Here is a 17,556-nt window from a genome sequence, read left to right on the forward strand (position 1 = left end):
GCGCAACAGAACTGGGTGAGATATTTTGGCCGAAACTTTTGGGCAAAAAATGCATATTGTGCAACACAAAACATTTCATTAATTTATGTCCATGTTGCCCATTCTTCATTCACAAAAATAAATTACCAAAATGCTGAAACACAGATTTTTGTTTGAAACAACTTTTCATTTAGAAGTCCTTTGATTTCATTAAAAAATGTTCAACAATATATTTAGAAATTGTCTACATCAAAAGAAACATTTCTATTTTTTCAAGGCAAAACATTTAGTAGAACCTAAGACAATTTTTTTGACTTTTCAATTTGTTGAGCATTTTTTTAAAAGTGTTTTGAGTCTGACCCAAATTGATTTTTCTTCATATTTTCCAAACTGCCAATAAACTTAAAAAAAAAAAAAAAAAAGATCCCATTCTTTGACCAGCTCTACTAAGGGAGTGTGTGTGTGCATGTGTGTGTGCACGCGTGCGCTGAGGGGGAAGAGGGGAGGAGGAGGGCAGCAGAGCTGAATGTTACATACAAGGAGGCTGAAACAGAGAATGAAATTGGGGGCCCTGAATAACCTATCACTTTGGAACATCTTGATCTAGACAGATTAAAACCTTGGCCTTACCCTACATCTGGTACAAGAAACAGTTCAGGATTCTGTTCTCATTTACACATGTAGAACTCCAGGGTAGCTATTTAACTCCTCTAAAATTATTCCAGATTTATTCTAGCATGCAACTGAGATCAGAGTTTAGTCCAAGTTAGTCCTGAGGGGAAGCACTATTTATGAAGTAAAAACCTTAAAGACATTGGCAGATGGCTGAAGGTCAAAGGAGCGCCAACAGAAGCAGACATTTTCTCACTAAATTTTCCTTCCACACGCCTCTTCTATAAGGTTACATTGTACAGTAATTTGAAAACTGATGGCCCCACAGGACAACTGCCACGGTCTGTCACCTCCCCATCTCCGGATCCACATACTCAGATAACACTGTCAAATGAAAAACCAGCCTTATTCTACACTACTTTGAAATCTGTGTTCCTGTTTACACCAGTGCAACATAGTGAGAGATATTCAGCATGGCAAATGTCACGGTTCCTGCTGTGTTGAGTCCTGATACCCCGAGGTCATTTTATATAACCTTGGCTAGCTGCAGTACTGTGTAACCCACCTACCTTAAAATTGATTACATTCCATTACTGAATTCGTTCCTAATGGTTCAACTATTTATAGGGGAGCATGGATCAGCATTCACGTCACACATCAGTACCCAGCTGAAGCCAGGGGGAAAAAAAATGATCCGATCAGCGGACCAAATTTGTGATGAATCCTGGTCACATGCCACCTGAGGCATGCTGTGCACACACTAAGAGCTATTTATAAACACAGGAGATTCTTGACCTTGCAGAGGTGTTTGTTGTATGTGGGGAAAATGGATATATGCAGGTATTTGCAACATTCTTGATGACTTGACTGTCTATTACTATATTTGTCCAGAGCCTGAAAGACTGGAAATTGTTGCAACCCAGTTTCTGAACACATCACACACTAGTGGATTAGTCCGAGTTTTCCAGTGAACTGAAACCAAAATTCGCTACATGAAAATAAAATATCTGTGTCAGATTCACCAGAGCTAAGTGAAGGTGGAACATCTGATTTGGTAGAACTTTGCACATACTTAAGATTGACACAAATAACTACTCTCCCCATTCACCAGTTACATTCACGTCTGTGTGGCTGCATACAGCACAGAAGCAGAAGAAAGGACGAATGTACAATGATGTGAAATGGACAAATAGTGTGGAAGAGTGGTAGTGAGTCTATAGTTAGAAGGAGAGCAGAGACTTCTGATTAAGAGACAATTAGTCAAAATGATCTAACATTCACCTGTGCAGACTGCATTGATATTGTTATGTTTCATCAGGACCTGGAACAGGGATAGCTGTGGAAACTTGGCTTGATGACAGAGTGTGTAAAACAAAACAAAACAAAAAACGCTGTCAGTAAAATTTCCCCAGTATTAGTTTATATTAATCATCTCTGCTGAGCCACATGAAAACTCCACTGGATGCTTAGGGAGAAGTGGCTGTGAAGTGTATACCACAGGCTGATCAGAGCTTTCTGTTCAAGAACCAACTATTGAAAATGCTCTGATACCAAAAGCACCCTCAGATTGTCTTGAAAAAGACAGTACAGAGGGGCTGGGGTAGAATGTACCCTGCGTTAACGAAGCATTTCACATATTTTATTTGTGAAAAACTGGGTCACTGTCCTGTGAAGACTTACAGAGGTGCTTCACATGAATTATGTGACCAGCCTTATTAAACTCAAGTATATGCATAATTGTTAAGAGGGGCAGGGTCTTTACCAAAACATCTCTGACCCTAAGGTAAATTGACCCACATACAGAAGGCCCACCCAATTAGGGTGACCAGATGTCCTGATTTTATAGGGACAGTCCCGATTTTTGGGTCTTTTTCTTATATAGGCTCCTATTACCCCCCACCCCCTGTCACGATTTTTCACATTTGCTGTCTGTCAGCCTACATCCAATGCTTTTCACCACAAAAGGGGCCTGATTTTCCTTTCAGTTCAGGGCTTAGGTAGTATTTAAGAAGTGCATAGGCCTGGCTTTGGTTCTCTGTACAGGATGAATTTCACCCAGATTGGTTTGATCATAAGGAATCGATGAGAAAGAAAAATTGGAAGGCCGATATTATGATGCAGCAAAATTTTAATGAGACTAAGAAGTAGGGTATACAGTGGTAGAAAGAAACAGTATAAAGTACTTTTTCCAGAGGTTCAAGAAGGGCTCCAAACCCATCATCCATTCCGATGTGATGACTTTCTTTCTTGCAGTGTTAGATAATCAAGCCTGTTTTCAACCATGTTAAGCTTCATGTTTCACCCCGATCAGTGAGAGGGACAAAGCACAGCATAAGCAAGACTAAACAGCTCTTCCATTATACATCTGCCGTAGCAAAGTTAAAAGTAAGAGACAAATGGTACATATTCCTGGAAAGGCTAGAACATAGAGTGCCTAATTTGCATTGACACAAACCCCTTTGCAGGACTCTGGCAATGAAAGGATCCTTAAAGAGTATAAATGTAATTTATGTTCATCTTAAGGCCCTGCTTCCTTTACACTGCCAGAGGCCCGGGTTTAACGAGATAGTAATCAAGAATCAGCTCTTCAGTGTTAATCAGCAGATAGCTGGGAAGGCATAAGAAGAAAGCCAGAAAGTGTAACATAGGAAATACATCTAGTGGGCAACTTTAGAGGTGCTGTGCACTCACAGCTCTCAGACTACATTTAAGTCATAGGAGCTCAGCACTTCCGAAAGCCTGGCCCATAAGCTCGGCTGTGAATCCATATCTTGCTTTTCATTTCCTGGTCATTTGTTGTTCCATGGATGTTCCTTCTGGGTTTAACATGGCCCACAGTTTCCATAGCTGTATCTATGGCCACACTGCGAAGAAAACGGGTAGCAATATCTGGAATGATAGGATCCCCTGTAACCATAAGAACCCCTATAACCACATGAGACACCATGACCGCTACGGCCTCCATAGCCACACAGGCCCCTATAGCCACAAGGGCTTCCACCAGCCCATTGGCCCCCATAGCCACAGGGTGAGTAGCACCCATTGTACCCATAGCTGCTCCAGGTCATTTTCTGCGATGGATGTAAACCTGAAACACACAGTAGGGAGAAGTAAACATGAGGTGTGAGTGCCAGTGGAATTAAAAGGGTTAAAGCACAGTTACAGGCATAGGTTGATGGTAATGAACATTATAATGGGGGCTATGTAGATGGAATAAGGAAATGGACTTAGTCCCTAGCTTCATCTCTGCTCCTAGTTTCTCCTTCTATTCTCTTGCTTCACACATCTTTAGCCACACACCCTTAAAATAGTCTCTCACTCTTTGCCGTTAGAACACAGGCTGTAATAAGTAACCCCATCTTACAGAGTATTTCTATCATGGACACATGCAGTTTTCAATCCATTTCAGAAAATTTTAACATGTACAAAGGGGACAACATTAACGCTGATTTTCTTTTTATGATCTAACCTCTGAAAATCAGTTCTGTCCAGCGTCACAGATTGGCACTTTGGTTTCTAAACCAAAACTTGCTAATCAATGAATGCAAAATATGCGTTTGTGAAAACAAAGCACTATGAAGCAGAATGTCAGCTGATGCAAATCATGCATTTTCATTGACCCCAATACAACTGCACTAACTTACACCATCTGAGGATCTAAACCTAAAATTACTACTACCCATTTCCTACTTTCCTAACACCTGTGAACTATAAGTTGGGTGTGATATTTCAAAATTCAAGGACCTGAAGGTCCACTTTCCAACTAAAATTTAATAGGAAGTAGGTTTCCCAAATGTGTATGTTTTAAAACTCAGACTTGCCCTCTAGGCTGAAATCAGCCTATGCCTGTAACTTAATACAAGCCCTCTATATTGCTAGGAATCACAGAATATATTAGCAGAATTCAGGCTTTAATTAAAACAAATGTTACCATGACATGGATAGCAATACAGAGATTGAATCAACTCACACTTACCCAATTCACCAGAGTACAAGTCTAGAGAAATGGTTAGGAGAGATCTAAATTGTGAGCGCTTTTATACAATTTCTAAGACCTAATTAGTTTCAAAAATACACTTTGTAGTCCCCAGAACTCCTGTCTTCCTCACCGTTGGTGGTGATTAGTCTATTTTTAGCCCCATATGGTATGACATGCACATTACACCTTGCAGGACTCATCTCAAAATTTTATAGGCCAAATTATTACATTGATGTTACAGTGGGAATGAATGTCATGAGAATACAATGGTATATTAGTAGCACAATCTACTGTCAAGCACAGGAATTAATGCTGGCCCTTTAGATACACTGGAACTGGTTAGAAGCATTTGCCCTGGCAGTTCCTAGGAAGGTTTTAGAGTTGCTATTCTGAATGCTCAGCACCTCCATCCCCAGTGGGTCTGATACAATGCATACTGAAATCAGTGGGAGTTGTTCAGCAGGCATTACATAAGGCCATACAATAATTGTATGCTTTGCACTTATAAAATATTAATGAATGTTTGTGAAGAGCTTTTGAGCTTTTAGTTCTGAGGAAGACTCAGAACAGTCATGAGGATGGTTACCCTTGTTTTATATGTAGCTAAAAGAGGAGCATTGAGGTGAATGTCACACAGGGAGCTAATGGCTAATGACAGTGTCAGAAACAGAATCCAGGAACCCTGCCTCCTCACGTGACATTGCAAACACCAGTACCAATCTCTATTGCATTAGAAGATAACGTTCTTTGATTCCAAATATCACAGAATTGGAAGGGACCTCAGGAGGTATCTAGTCCAACCCCCTGCTCAAAGCAGGACCAATCCCCAGACAGATTTTTACCCCCCGTTACCTAAATAGCCTCCTCAAGGATTGAACTCATAACCCTGGGTTTAGTAGGCCAATGCTCAAACCACTGTGCTATCCATGTCAAAAACAAAACTATTGTTATAAAGATTCATTTAGGTGGATTATTTTGTGACACTCTGGATGAGTCATCTTATCTGAGCCTAAACAAAAGACAAATATTGTGAACCATGTTGCCTTTGTCTTCTTTCTATGTGAATATTCTCCAACAAAATGATCAGCATAAACATTTCATACCTGTTATTGGGTGATGCATCACTTTGGAATGAGTAATTGGTTGCAGTCCTTCTTAAAACCCTGGAAATATATTTTCTACCCTGCACTATTTCTGTCTACAACTACATATTCTACTTCTCTTTTGCATTAAAGTTGTGTTGCAACAGGACAATGGCCTTCTGGTTTTCCTTTCCTCTTGTTCCCTATTCACATATTATTCCGGGTGAAATCACCCTTGTGCACTTCCACAAATCACTTTCTCTGGTGTGCATCCCAGATGTTTGCAACTGATAGAGTTAGACAAACTGTGATTATTGACTGATAGAGTTAGACAAACTGTGATTATTGACCTGAGGTCAGATCCAGTTGGGTAATTTCAGTTTACTGGAGATGTTTACATAGTTTGGGAGTGTGAAAGATGTGTAAGAATTGTTGGGATTCCCTCTGAGACTGTATCTACTCAGCTTATCCAGAACACCAGTCCAGATGTGAGAGAATACTTCAGGCTGCTCTCTGGAATCCAAAAACTCCAGCTTGTCACTCAGGTTACCTTATTAGGCATGGAACAGCTCGGTGCTTACACTGTCCACGCCCAGACACAGGGAGTTTAGGTACAGGGTGATTTGGACTTGTCACACAAAGTCACACACAACTCAGTTTATATACTTTTTTCCTAGCTACTAACATCTATACTTCAATCCAATTAAATTTGGACTTGAAATGGCTCGCATAAGGCTCAACCACTTTGCAGATAAGGTGAGGACAGAATTTGAGCTTAAAGGTTCAGAGTGTTCCCACTTAACCCAACTAGCAAGAAAACACTGACTCCAGCACGCAGCCTATCACGCCCTTGCACTCAATCTATATGCAAGTTTACTTATGCCCAGCAAGATCTATGCCTATGAGACTGGGAACATTTTGCTGACAGGCACTTTATATGGTATCCGCGGACAAAAGAAGACAGGTTTGCGCTACAAACAATGTGGCATAGTAATTAACAAAGAGATGCATACCTTGGTGTGAATGGATGATCTTATGATGAAAGGAAAGGATAGAAACTCAGATTTGCATTTAAGTCCTGGCTCTGCCATAGATTTAGTGTATGAATTTGTAGTAATTGGGATCAAATTTTCAAGACGACCTCAACACCCAAAATCATTAGCTATATTTAAAATATGGCCTTTACTATCTGTCTCTCCAGTCTCAACTCTGCCACTGGGCATGGCCATAGGGACTGCAAATATGGAAAAGCTGTCTTTGTTCAGTGCAAGTTCACCTCATCAATCCAGTCACATGGTTGCACCATCCCTCAGTATGCTAGGTTTAGTATTACTGACCCCAGGCAAACTTGCTGGTGATTAGCATGGCTCTCAGTGTCACATTCAGAGGCTAACTGTCCAGCAGTGATGTCAAGGGGGAAAGTGAAGTACATAGCCCCATTTAGCCCTATTTCCTGGCACATTCCCAGAACCCCACACCTGCACTGGAATTTACAAACTGCCCAGGGCCTATCCTGGGTGCTGCACTGTTGCTCTGGAGAGACCCAGCAGTGTGCTAGCAGATCTCACCATGCTCAGGCAGGGCTGAACCAAGTGACATCCCAGGATGGATTGCTTAGGACAAGGATGAAAGATGGCTAACTGCAAATACTGAAGTATTACAAAGTCTTTGGGGATTTGTTTTACCAGGGAAAGCACTTAGAAGTTAGATAGCTTGACTCAACTCTCTTCCTCACACCACCCTTTTGTGGCAGGATCCCTGCGGTACAGCCTGGAACTGGGGTATCGCTGTGCCCCCTTAACTCTCCAGCCTGGGCTGGCTGCCTCCCGCAATCCTTTGCTAGAGACAAGCAACAATCCCCCCATCCCCGGCCTGGGAGATGTTATCACTCAGCACAACAGTGGGTGGAGTCCCACACCCAGCCAGATTGCATAACGGAACCAAAGGTGCCACACCTTTGTCCTGCATGCGTTCAGAACGGGTACAGTTCTGTAATCTCTCACAGGGGATCACTGGGGCATTGCTCAAACGGAGTCAGAGTTAAAATGGCATGGGCAGGTGGTGTCTTGCGGAAGACGATATATTCAACTTCTCCTCCCCACCCCCCAGCTATTTTACTTTGAACACTTTAGAAATCTGGACAGGCCACTAGTCCACCATGACTGTATTGACAAATTTTTTCAGCTTTTCTTGTACTTGTGAAAATTTGCTCCACAATCCTGCAAAAAACTTGCTTTCTTTTTTTTAACTTGAAGCACATTAATAATAGTCTCATTGAGTAGAAAAGGAAAATTCACATGTTGGAAGGGAAGCGTGTACATAAGCATTTATAGGAACTGGGCGTTAGACAGTGTGGACAGTGAAAAAAGCCAAGTGTTTACAACATATTAATGCAGCATCAGAAGAAATTCACAATGCAAGTCAAACAAACAAACATTGCAGATTTTTCTAAGAGTAGCACACACCATTTGAGGTTTTTTAAAAAACCTGAAAGTCACTGCACATTGAATGGGTCCTTGTAATATGTGCTAATTACTTATGCTAAAGAATCTGTTTCACCTTCTATTTAGCCATGACACTCCCAGAGTACATTTCCCAGACCTGAAAATGAGTTCTGTGTAGCCCAAAAGCTTGGCTCTCTCCCAAACAGAAGCCGGCCCAATAAAAGGTATTTCCTCATCCACTTCGTCTCTCTAATATCCTGGCACCAACACCGCTACACCGCATGAAAGATTTGAGTCATGGGTCTGGTTGTACTCCCCCTGCTGGACACTCACCAGACTACTATGAGGGGATCCAAACACTGCCTCCTGCATGCCCTGAGCTTGCTATAGCAGGGACAAGTCTAAGCCCTGTTCCAGGCTTCAGGCCACTAGACACAAACGTCAGGTGCAGACCTCATGTTTGATACCCCTCTCAAGAGCGGAGTTCATGAGGTCCAATTGTGAGGCTAGTGATGTCTCCCCCAACCCTCCCCAGTAGCTCTTGGATGCTCCCCCAAAATCCTCGCCCCCCAAAGGCATGAGGCTCCTGGTTCAAGGACATGTGATAGCAAAGCAATCAGACACAGGCTTAGCCAAAAGTCTCTAGTGCAATTACTCCGAAGAGATAAAACACAACAGAGTACCGATCATCTAGAAAAACAACGAATACCCTCTCTCCAGCTCATCCTTACCGTAAGCAGGGGACCAGTGCCACAATTGTGGGGAAACTTTCCCTGGTGGAATCGGGTAGCGAAAGGATCCCAGTCCTCGCTCCTACTCTTTACCCAGGGGCCTGCCTGACCTCAAGGACGCTGCTTCCACCCTCCTGTGCGGCAGAGTCCTTGTAACCCCGATCAGGCCGGGTCCAGGATTCCTGGGGGACTTAATCCCCTGTCTCATTGTGGGCTTTAGGAAGTGCGGGGCCCGAGTCCAGGTCTTCGGCGGCATGTCCTTCACTCGCTCCGGGTTTTCCGTGGCACTGAAGGACCTGCCGCTGAAGACCTGGACCGCTGCCGGGTGAGTAAAAATTAAAAAGTTAGGTGCTCTTCTTTAGGGTGCAGGGCCGTGGTAGGTGCGGGGCCCGATTCGGGGGAATTAGGGGAATTGGCCTAAAGCCGGCCCTGATTGTGGGTCACTCAGGACAGGCGCTAGGGTGTCCTCACTCCAGGGTGCTCTCTCCCTGGCCCCATGAGCACTCCATTAAGTTCAAACCAAATGCAATTTACTGAAAACGTCAAGAAACAGTAAGAAAAAAAATAAGGAAAAACAAAAAAGGGAACAAGGAACCCCACCCTGTGGGCATAAACAGTGGTCTCTGGGACACAAGGGAAGTTCAGTCTCTTCCTCACACACCCCAGGCCTCCCGCCCCAGGCCCTGGCTGCATTGTGGTGATGCCGGGGGTCGGACACCTGCTCAGGCGGTGGCCAGCACCCTCAGGCTCTGGGTGGCAGGGCCCTTCTTCCTGGTATCGTCCCTCCCGTCGGGTTCATGTCCCTCTTCCAAGTCAGTCTCCCAGTGCCAGGCCCTGTGCCCAGGGTCCCCACCTCACTCTCCCCAGCTGCTCTCCACGCTCAGCTTCAGTATCGCTTCGGGTACGGCCGGTGTCCGCCATGCTGACTCTGGCCCCGCTGCGCCTGGCTGCGGCTCAGACTGGGCCTCTGCTGGGCCAGCTCGTGGCTGCCCCGGCTCCCAAACTCTGGCCCAGGCTGCTGCTCGCTCCCTAGCCCGGCTCAGACTGCTGGGCTCCCCTTAACTCTGCCCTACTCTGGCTCAAGCAGCAGCAGCTCGCTTGGAGGACGGGCCCCTGGGTTCCTGACTCCCTCATTGGCCTGCCTGCCCTGTCAATCGGGCTGATTTGGAGTGTTGGCCTCTCCCCATTGGCCCTGTGGACTATCAGTCTCACAAGCCTGATTTCTCTTCTATCCTTCCCCTTTCTTTTGCTAATGGGAGAGGGCCAACCAAAACAAAAACAACCCCCCAAACCCAAAAACACCCACCACAGTTTCACTATAGGGCCAACAGCCCCTCTACATGACTTGGGCATATGGGGAGGTCCTATGCTGAGGTAGGCCGGGCTGCCCTCTGCCACCTCAGCTTCCTGCTCCTGCAGCAGCTCCCCTCAGCTTGAGCTGCAGAAAATGGCTACAGAGCCAGAACAGAGCAGGTCCTGCCCTTTTAAACCTTTCCAGTCTCCTCTGGCCTGTGTCCTCTTGCTCAGTTTCAACACACATGAGCACAGACCCCTATCAACTGCCTGTGTTGCCAGGCGACCTGATAACCCAACACACCTGGGTAGAGTCTAGGCCTTTGTCAACAGTAGCTCCATTTCAGTGGGGAAGCAGCTCCTGACTTAACAGACCTTCATTGTTAGCCTTCTGGGGCTCTCCCTTGGAATTCCAGCCCCCCAGAGAGGACAAACGAACCACACATTCAAAATGGAGTCGCCAGTCTGACACACATGTACATAAAACCCTCTCCAATATCAAACAGAACACATAAGCTTTACAGAGGCAACTTCCCCCACAGCATCACAACTTATTAAAACCTTAATGGAGAGGGTAATAATTGCTGAGCTTCAAGCCAATATTATTTTGAGCAGGGAAATATTCACAAGTTGGAAGTCATTTATTTCATTTCTATCACTTTGTTGCTTTGTAGCTAGAAGATGGTGTCACTAACTCTGGGTGAAAGTTTTTGGATGATGAGGTTGCCAAAAAAAGGCAGTTGAAGCCTGAAATGATTCACTAGTTTGCTGAATAGTAGCAGTAATGCCTTCCTTATAATATGTAGCTCTGTGTTTAGGGAACTCGCCTGGGGTACGGGAGACCCACATTCTGCTCCCCTCTCTGCTTGATGTGGAGAAGGCATCTGAAGTTAGGCCTCTCATTTCAAGAGCCAGTCCTAACCACTGGGCAATGAGATGGACAGGGCGGGCCAGGGCTCTGAGCTGGTTCTGAGGAGTCTCTCTTCTCAGGTGTGTGGCTGGCTGGTTCTTGATTGCCATGTGAGGGGTGGGGAAGGAATTTTCCCCCAGGTCATACTGGCAGGGAACTTGGAGGGTTTCACCTTCCTCTGCAACGGGTGGGTGCAGGTTACTAGCAGCATGAACTGGGTGCATCTCACTTAATCATTTCCCGGCCATTACAGGGAAGACTTTCAAATCTATGACTCTATAACTAGAGGGTATTCTGAGGCAGGTGTCTCTCAATGTCTCCACTGATGCTACTCCACTGAGTATAAAATACATTAATAGACAATGAGTAAAAAGAAAGTGTGGGAATGACTCTATAACCTGACATTTGGGGTACTCAGGAGGTGGGAGGCAAACATTTAGGTCCCTGTGCCAGTGACCATTTAACACAAAGAGGAACAGCTTCAACGGGAAAGATTGAGAGTGCCCTGCCCCAGAATAGCCCAGTGCGAATCCCTTCTCCATGTGAGACAGGGGACAGGGAGGAATTGAGTCTTAACCACTGTGTTTAGAGATGATCAGGTAAGCTTCTCCTCACCCCCCTGTTTTGTGAATCTAGCCCTTCACTTCCTTTGTTTGTATTGTTAAAATGTTGGCAGATGAAATGTTTCATTTGACTGAAACACAAAATTGTTGACTTTTTTTGATTTGCTGAATTTTTTCAGAATTTTCAACTCCCACCCTCCTCCGCACCCTCCCAGAACTGTCATTGAACTGAAAAAATCAGTTAGTCACCCAGCACTAGTTGTAACCTCACCCAGCCAGGAAGAAAAATTCCATTCAATAGCATGGGTATGGAATGAACAGAGTACACCCCTGTAAGGCAGCCTGCACAGTGTTATTGACCCATTAAAAGGCCTGATTGTCCTTTCCCTACAGGGCTTGTGTGGGACTGAAGGAGTTCACAGCTCAATTCCTCTGCTCAGGGCAAATATCCATAGTGGTGTGCAAATAAATAATAGAGGACAAAAGGAAAATCAGAAGGCCAATGTCATGATGCAGTACAATTTTTAATGAGAATAAGAATGGGAGTATAAAATTGCAGAACAAAACAATACAGAGCATAAAGACTATACAGGGTTTAATAATGGCTGCAAGCAATCGCCCACTCCAAGGTGATGCATTTTGCACATCTTTCTATCTTTGTTGCAGCTGCAGAGTTTGACAATCAAGTTCCCATTTTCAACCATTTGAACTGACAAGGCACAGTATAAGTAGAGAACTAAGCTGGGGAGCCATTAGATAGGAAATCTAAGGCGAAGGGTAACATGACAAAGACATCTACGGATTTCAGAGGTGCGGCGCGCTCACTCCTACTGCTGATTTCAGGTGCAGCTGTGGGTGCTCAGCACTTCTGAAAGCCATGTCCATAAGCTGAGCTGCAAAACTCTGCCTGGCCTTCTATTTCCTGTTTTTATTTTGTTCTGTGGATGTTCTTTGTGGTTTGACTATAACCAGCAGTTTCCAGGGACTTGCCAGGATGTGACCATTGGGAAGAATAAGCGTAGGAGTATTTTGGACTGTACTGGGGCTCATGTCTTATACTGATGCTTGTAGGGCATCTGTCGAGATATGGTCCCAAGCTTCCAGTGACTCCTGGTGCTGCAGATAGCCTAGCAGCTGACTCAGCCGCGCCAGTGTCAGGCGGTACTGAGGATGCCACTATGCTCTCTTGAGGGCAAGTGGTGAGGATTGGTCCCGGGAATGTCACGACAACGGGTGGTGGGTAGATTATCACTTGTGAGTCTTTACACTTCACCACACATGGCTCATTGGTGGTGACAATACATGGGTCTGAGCATTTCACCCCGCATGGTTGGAAGCCCTGGGCACCAGTCTGCAGTCCATTGAAAGACATCTTTCTGGGATGGAGATAAACCTGAAGCACATAGGAGGGGATAGAGTAAACATGAGGTACAAATGCTAGTGGAAAAAGAGATACAAAGGTAATGGGGACTTTGTAGGAACCCAGATGGATAGGAAGATAGACACAGGCTACATTCACCCTTATCCTCCTTCCTAAGCAGCCCCACTGTGCTCTTCTCACTCTCTCTGGGCTTCTGCACACAGCGAGATAGTGCTCACAAGCCAGGGTGTGCATCTGCAGCTCACTAGTCTGCCACACATTAAGTGGCAATGGGGACACCAGTAATGGGCACTAAAAGTGCTACAGAACTGTTAGCGCATGGTAGCAGGGTCCATACAGTGAGTGAGTGTTTAGCAAGCTGGTATGTTGTAAATTTACACCCTGTCTTGGCTGGCACTAGTTTCTTTTGCAGACAAGCCCTCTGTCTCTCTTATTCAGACAGTAAGAAACCTTCCTGTTCACATGGGTGTTGTCCACAAAATGCATCTCATCTGTAAAGTCTGCACTGATGATCTGATAAACACTGTTTTGAGCTTGTATCATCCCCATCTTTTCACCCCTCTTGTCCTCCCACACTCTGTTGCTTAAGCCAGCTTCCAGACAGCCTCTTTGACCCAAGCTTCAGCCCTAAATACCAAAACCAAAAAAATTCCCCTAATACTTTCACAGTGTCACAGGGTGGCTGGCTCTTTAAGGGGAGCCGAGTCTCAGTCCCAGCTGTGATAATATGTCACTCAACTCCCCAGGTGGGGGGAAATGGTCACATGACTCAATCTGGTTGGTTATATAAGGAAGAGGCTGGGTGAGTGAGACACCTGGAGAGAGAAAGACTTCAGCTGAGAGCTGCAGGAAGCAAAAGGCTCTGACAGGACCATCTAAGATACCAGAGGAGTAAAGACTCTAGTGCTAGGCATGGCTTATTAAAGCAGGGAAAGGCTTTAGGCAGAAATGCCTTGGAGTGGCTCAAAATAATCTGGGCTGAGAGGGCTTTGACAGAGCAGCAAAGGATGAATAGATTGACTCTGAGGGCTTCATTGTGAATGGTCTGGGTTAACAAGCTGGGGTATCATTGACCAAACAAGAAGCAGGTGTGGACAGGTAGCATAGGGTGGGGTAGCTGCTAGGCTATCCTCTGCCACAAGGTGGGGTCTGTAAGCAGCAACCCTGATTCACATAGTAAAAAACCTTTAAACTCCTCTGTGCAACCTTCACTTCTCCCAGCAGCCTCCTGAAGTAGGGAGCAATTGTCCTGTTCCTTACCCAAGGGGAATTAAGGCACAAACGCTACATGAAATGCTCTACATCATTGGGGTCAGTGGAAGAGCAGGGACTAGAACTTGGGCACTGCCAGTTGTTTGTTGTTTTATCTCAACTCCATTTCCAGTATTTCTGAGATGCTGCCACTGAGAGTGGGTGGGGCTGAGCTGTACAAACAGAGTCCCCTCTCTAAAGAGCTTACCTCCTAAACTGGTAAGGCTGAGCAAAGATGGGAGGAAAGATTATTACCCCAGTTTTACAGGTAGGTACTGCTGAGGCAAAGAGTGATGGGAGGCTTGATGTTCAATGAAGCTAAAGACACAAGGTGTCAAGGGCTTTTAGAACTCCAAGGTCATCCAGTATGTACTGTGGTCAGTTCCCTGTTACCTGGTATTATCTCTTAAAATAGCCTGTAGCTTCCTGGACTTGTCCTGGTAAAACTCACAAAATGAGGAAGGATGAGAGATGGGTTAAAAAGCAATGATTGTAATAATAAAAGAAACATTGCAGAATATTTGGCTCATGGGCAGCTGCTATCTTCAAACCAGTTCAGAAAACTAGTGTGGGTTAGGTTTAGGAAAAATCTAATAATGCTATTTCCCTTCTTCAGATTAAATCTTAATATGCAAACCAGTTCAGCTCAGCACTACAGCGTGACTGTTTTTTAAACTGGCAAGGAAGTCAGCAGTACAAGATGATGAATAAACAAAATATTCTTTCATTACCTTTTCAGACCTATGTCTACCAATTCTGTAGAACTGGTTTCATCACACTCACAGAGGAGTGAATGCTAAGGAGGAGGCTGAATGAAAAATGCTGACTCTAAGTGAACACAGACTATTTCTATCTAGTGTATGATGGATGGGTGTTATTTTCAAACTACCTTAGAAAATTATAGCATAGAGTAGGGTGGGGACAATGTTAAATTATGACCATGCCCTTGCTAAGATTTTTATCTTGGCATGCAAACCAGTTCTCCAGAATCACTGTGGTACTCCTGTTTCTAAAGCTTGTGAGTGAGCAATACTTGCTAATGAAGAAACAGAAAATCAGGTTTTGTCAAAACAAAACTTTAAGGACTACATCTTTAAACTCAGTTCCCCTGACTCCAACAGAGCTGTGCTACCTTACTGTAGGTGAGGATGTGGATCTAAAATTGCTAGTTGCTCACATAAGAACATAGAAATGGCCATTCTGGATTAAATCTGTCCCATTTAATCCCTTGTCCTGTCTCTAAAGAGTGCTGACTCCCAGCTGCTTCAGAGGAAAGTATAGGGTAGCTGAAGTATTCCATAATGGAAAACTCTGAACATAAAGGTTATTTCTTCCTAAGTTAGAAGCTGGCTTTGACTTCAGGAAGGAGAACTTCCACAAATATCTTTCAAATGTTTAACTGCAGAGATAATAAAAAAAAAAAGCCATAAAATGACACTTCAATAGTGATACTATGGAAATCAGCTTTCATATAACATGGCAATAATAGAATTGGATCCTCTGCTGGTGTAGTTTGCCATGATTCCAAAAAACAGCTGAAGGTGTGGTGATATTTAATAAATGCCAAACCACTGCTGCATATTTATATCTATAGATAAACCAACTTGAAAACAGTGAAATTCACTCAGTAGATATATGAAAGCTCATCTCAATGACTTTTAATAGAAAACAAAAGGCTGAATTCTCTTACATATGCCAAAACAATGCAAATGTCTAGTATCAAAAGTTATTTCCCCCCATAGTTATCTAAGGTATTGACATTCCAATACCAAATAATTAACAGGGCAAGATCTCCAAAACCTCTCATGGATTTGGGAGAAACACTTTTTTGTTTTTGTTTAAAGTCTGCATCCATCAGTTCTGACAAGTGAATCACTACAAAAACAGATTTATAGAAAGAACCTCCCTCACACTGATGAGAATAAAAAAGTTTTATGGCAGGACTTGGCCCTAGGTTAATAAAACTCTCTAAAGTAATTAGTTACCAAAAGATAGTTATAAAAACCAATTGAGTTGAATTGGACTTACTCAGTTCACCGAGGAGAATGAGTCAAGAGAAGCCTTAAGAGTAGCTGTGAGTTGCAAGAGCTTTTATATGCTTTCTTAAATTGCCTGGAGGACACAACACCCTTTGTGCATGAAGTCCTAATCGCGTATGAACTGAACTTTGTGTGTGTGACTCCTCAAGTGGCTGCAATTGTTTTGTTTTGCTCACTGTTTTATTATTACCCAATTCCCAGCCTCATATAATTTGAAATGCTTGTTGCAACCTACAGGTTTCTTCTCTCTCGAAACTTTAGGGGGCAAATTGATTTCTAATATCATTCTACTGATTCCTTTTGGGTTACAGTGAGAATTAATCTAATGCCATTTACCCCTACGATGTCTGTACTCACTGAAGTCCATGGGTGTCTTTCCAACAATGAGTTCAATTGGCTATGAATTAGACCCTAGGGTTGTGGTTCATTTCTGGACTAGGGGCAGGCACCAAGGCATATGCACCTTTTAAGTTCCACTTAAGCCTTCAAAATGGTGCTTAATTGGGATTTACATGGTATATAGGACCTTGTGCTGGCCTTCTGCTCTGAGGCCCAGGGTAAATCTTATCCTATAGCAACTTGGAATTCGGGTCTGAAGGGCCTTGCTGTCATGTCACCACTTAGAAATTGCCAAATTGGATTAGAACTGTGATCCCTCCAGTCTGATAGGTCTTCAGCTATGTTAAGGCCTATTATAAAGAGGATGGTGAACAATTGTTCTCCATGACCATTGAAGGTGGGAGAAGAAGTAATTGGCTAAACCTACAGCAAGGGAGATTTAGGCTAGCTGTTAGGAAAAACTTTCTAACTCTAAGAATAGTTAAGCACTGGAATAGGCTTTGGGGTGGGGGGGTTGTGGAATCCCCATCCTTGGAGGTTTTTAAGAACATGTTGGACCAACACCTGTCAGGAATGGTCTAGGTATTCTTGGTCCTGTCTCAGCACAGGGGGCTGGACTAAATAACCTCTCAAGGTCTTTTTCCAGCCTTACATTTCTATGGTCTATATATTGTCTCCAACAATGGTCAGTACCAGCTCCTTCAGAGAGAGTATCTACATTGCCCAGGTAGCAATGCTAGAGGGAGCTCTGGAAAATCCTAAAATAGATGAATAGATTGATACCAAAGACAGTCAGGAAAATATCATCATACCTTATTTAACTGAGTATACTGAAGAGGAGAGAGATTATCTCAAGATCTCTCAGGATGTCTTTAGCTAAACACAAGGTGACTATTTTCAAAAGTTGAAATACCTTAAAGGGGCTTTATTATCAAAAGCATTGAGCCACTGCC

At 43.9% G+C, this 17,556-nt stretch overlaps 1 long non-coding RNA gene across 1 annotated transcript; it reads right to left on the reverse strand.

The window, feature by feature from the left end:
- Positions 1-12,098: 12,098 nt before the first annotated feature.
- LOC120390469 lies at positions 12,099-16,370 on the reverse strand. The gene is made up of 2 exons (XR_005591083.1): positions 16,254-16,370; positions 12,099-12,986 (listed from the first exon to the last, which is right to left on the reverse strand). It is a non-coding gene; the product is annotated as an uncharacterized LOC120390469 (long non-coding RNA).
- Between the last annotated feature and the right edge of the window lie 1,186 nt (positions 16,371-17,556).

Source organism: Mauremys reevesii, linkage group 24, assembly GCF_016161935.1.
Source record: "Mauremys reevesii isolate NIE-2019 linkage group 24, ASM1616193v1, whole genome shotgun sequence".
NCBI lineage: Eukaryota > Metazoa > Chordata > Testudines > Geoemydidae > Mauremys > Mauremys reevesii.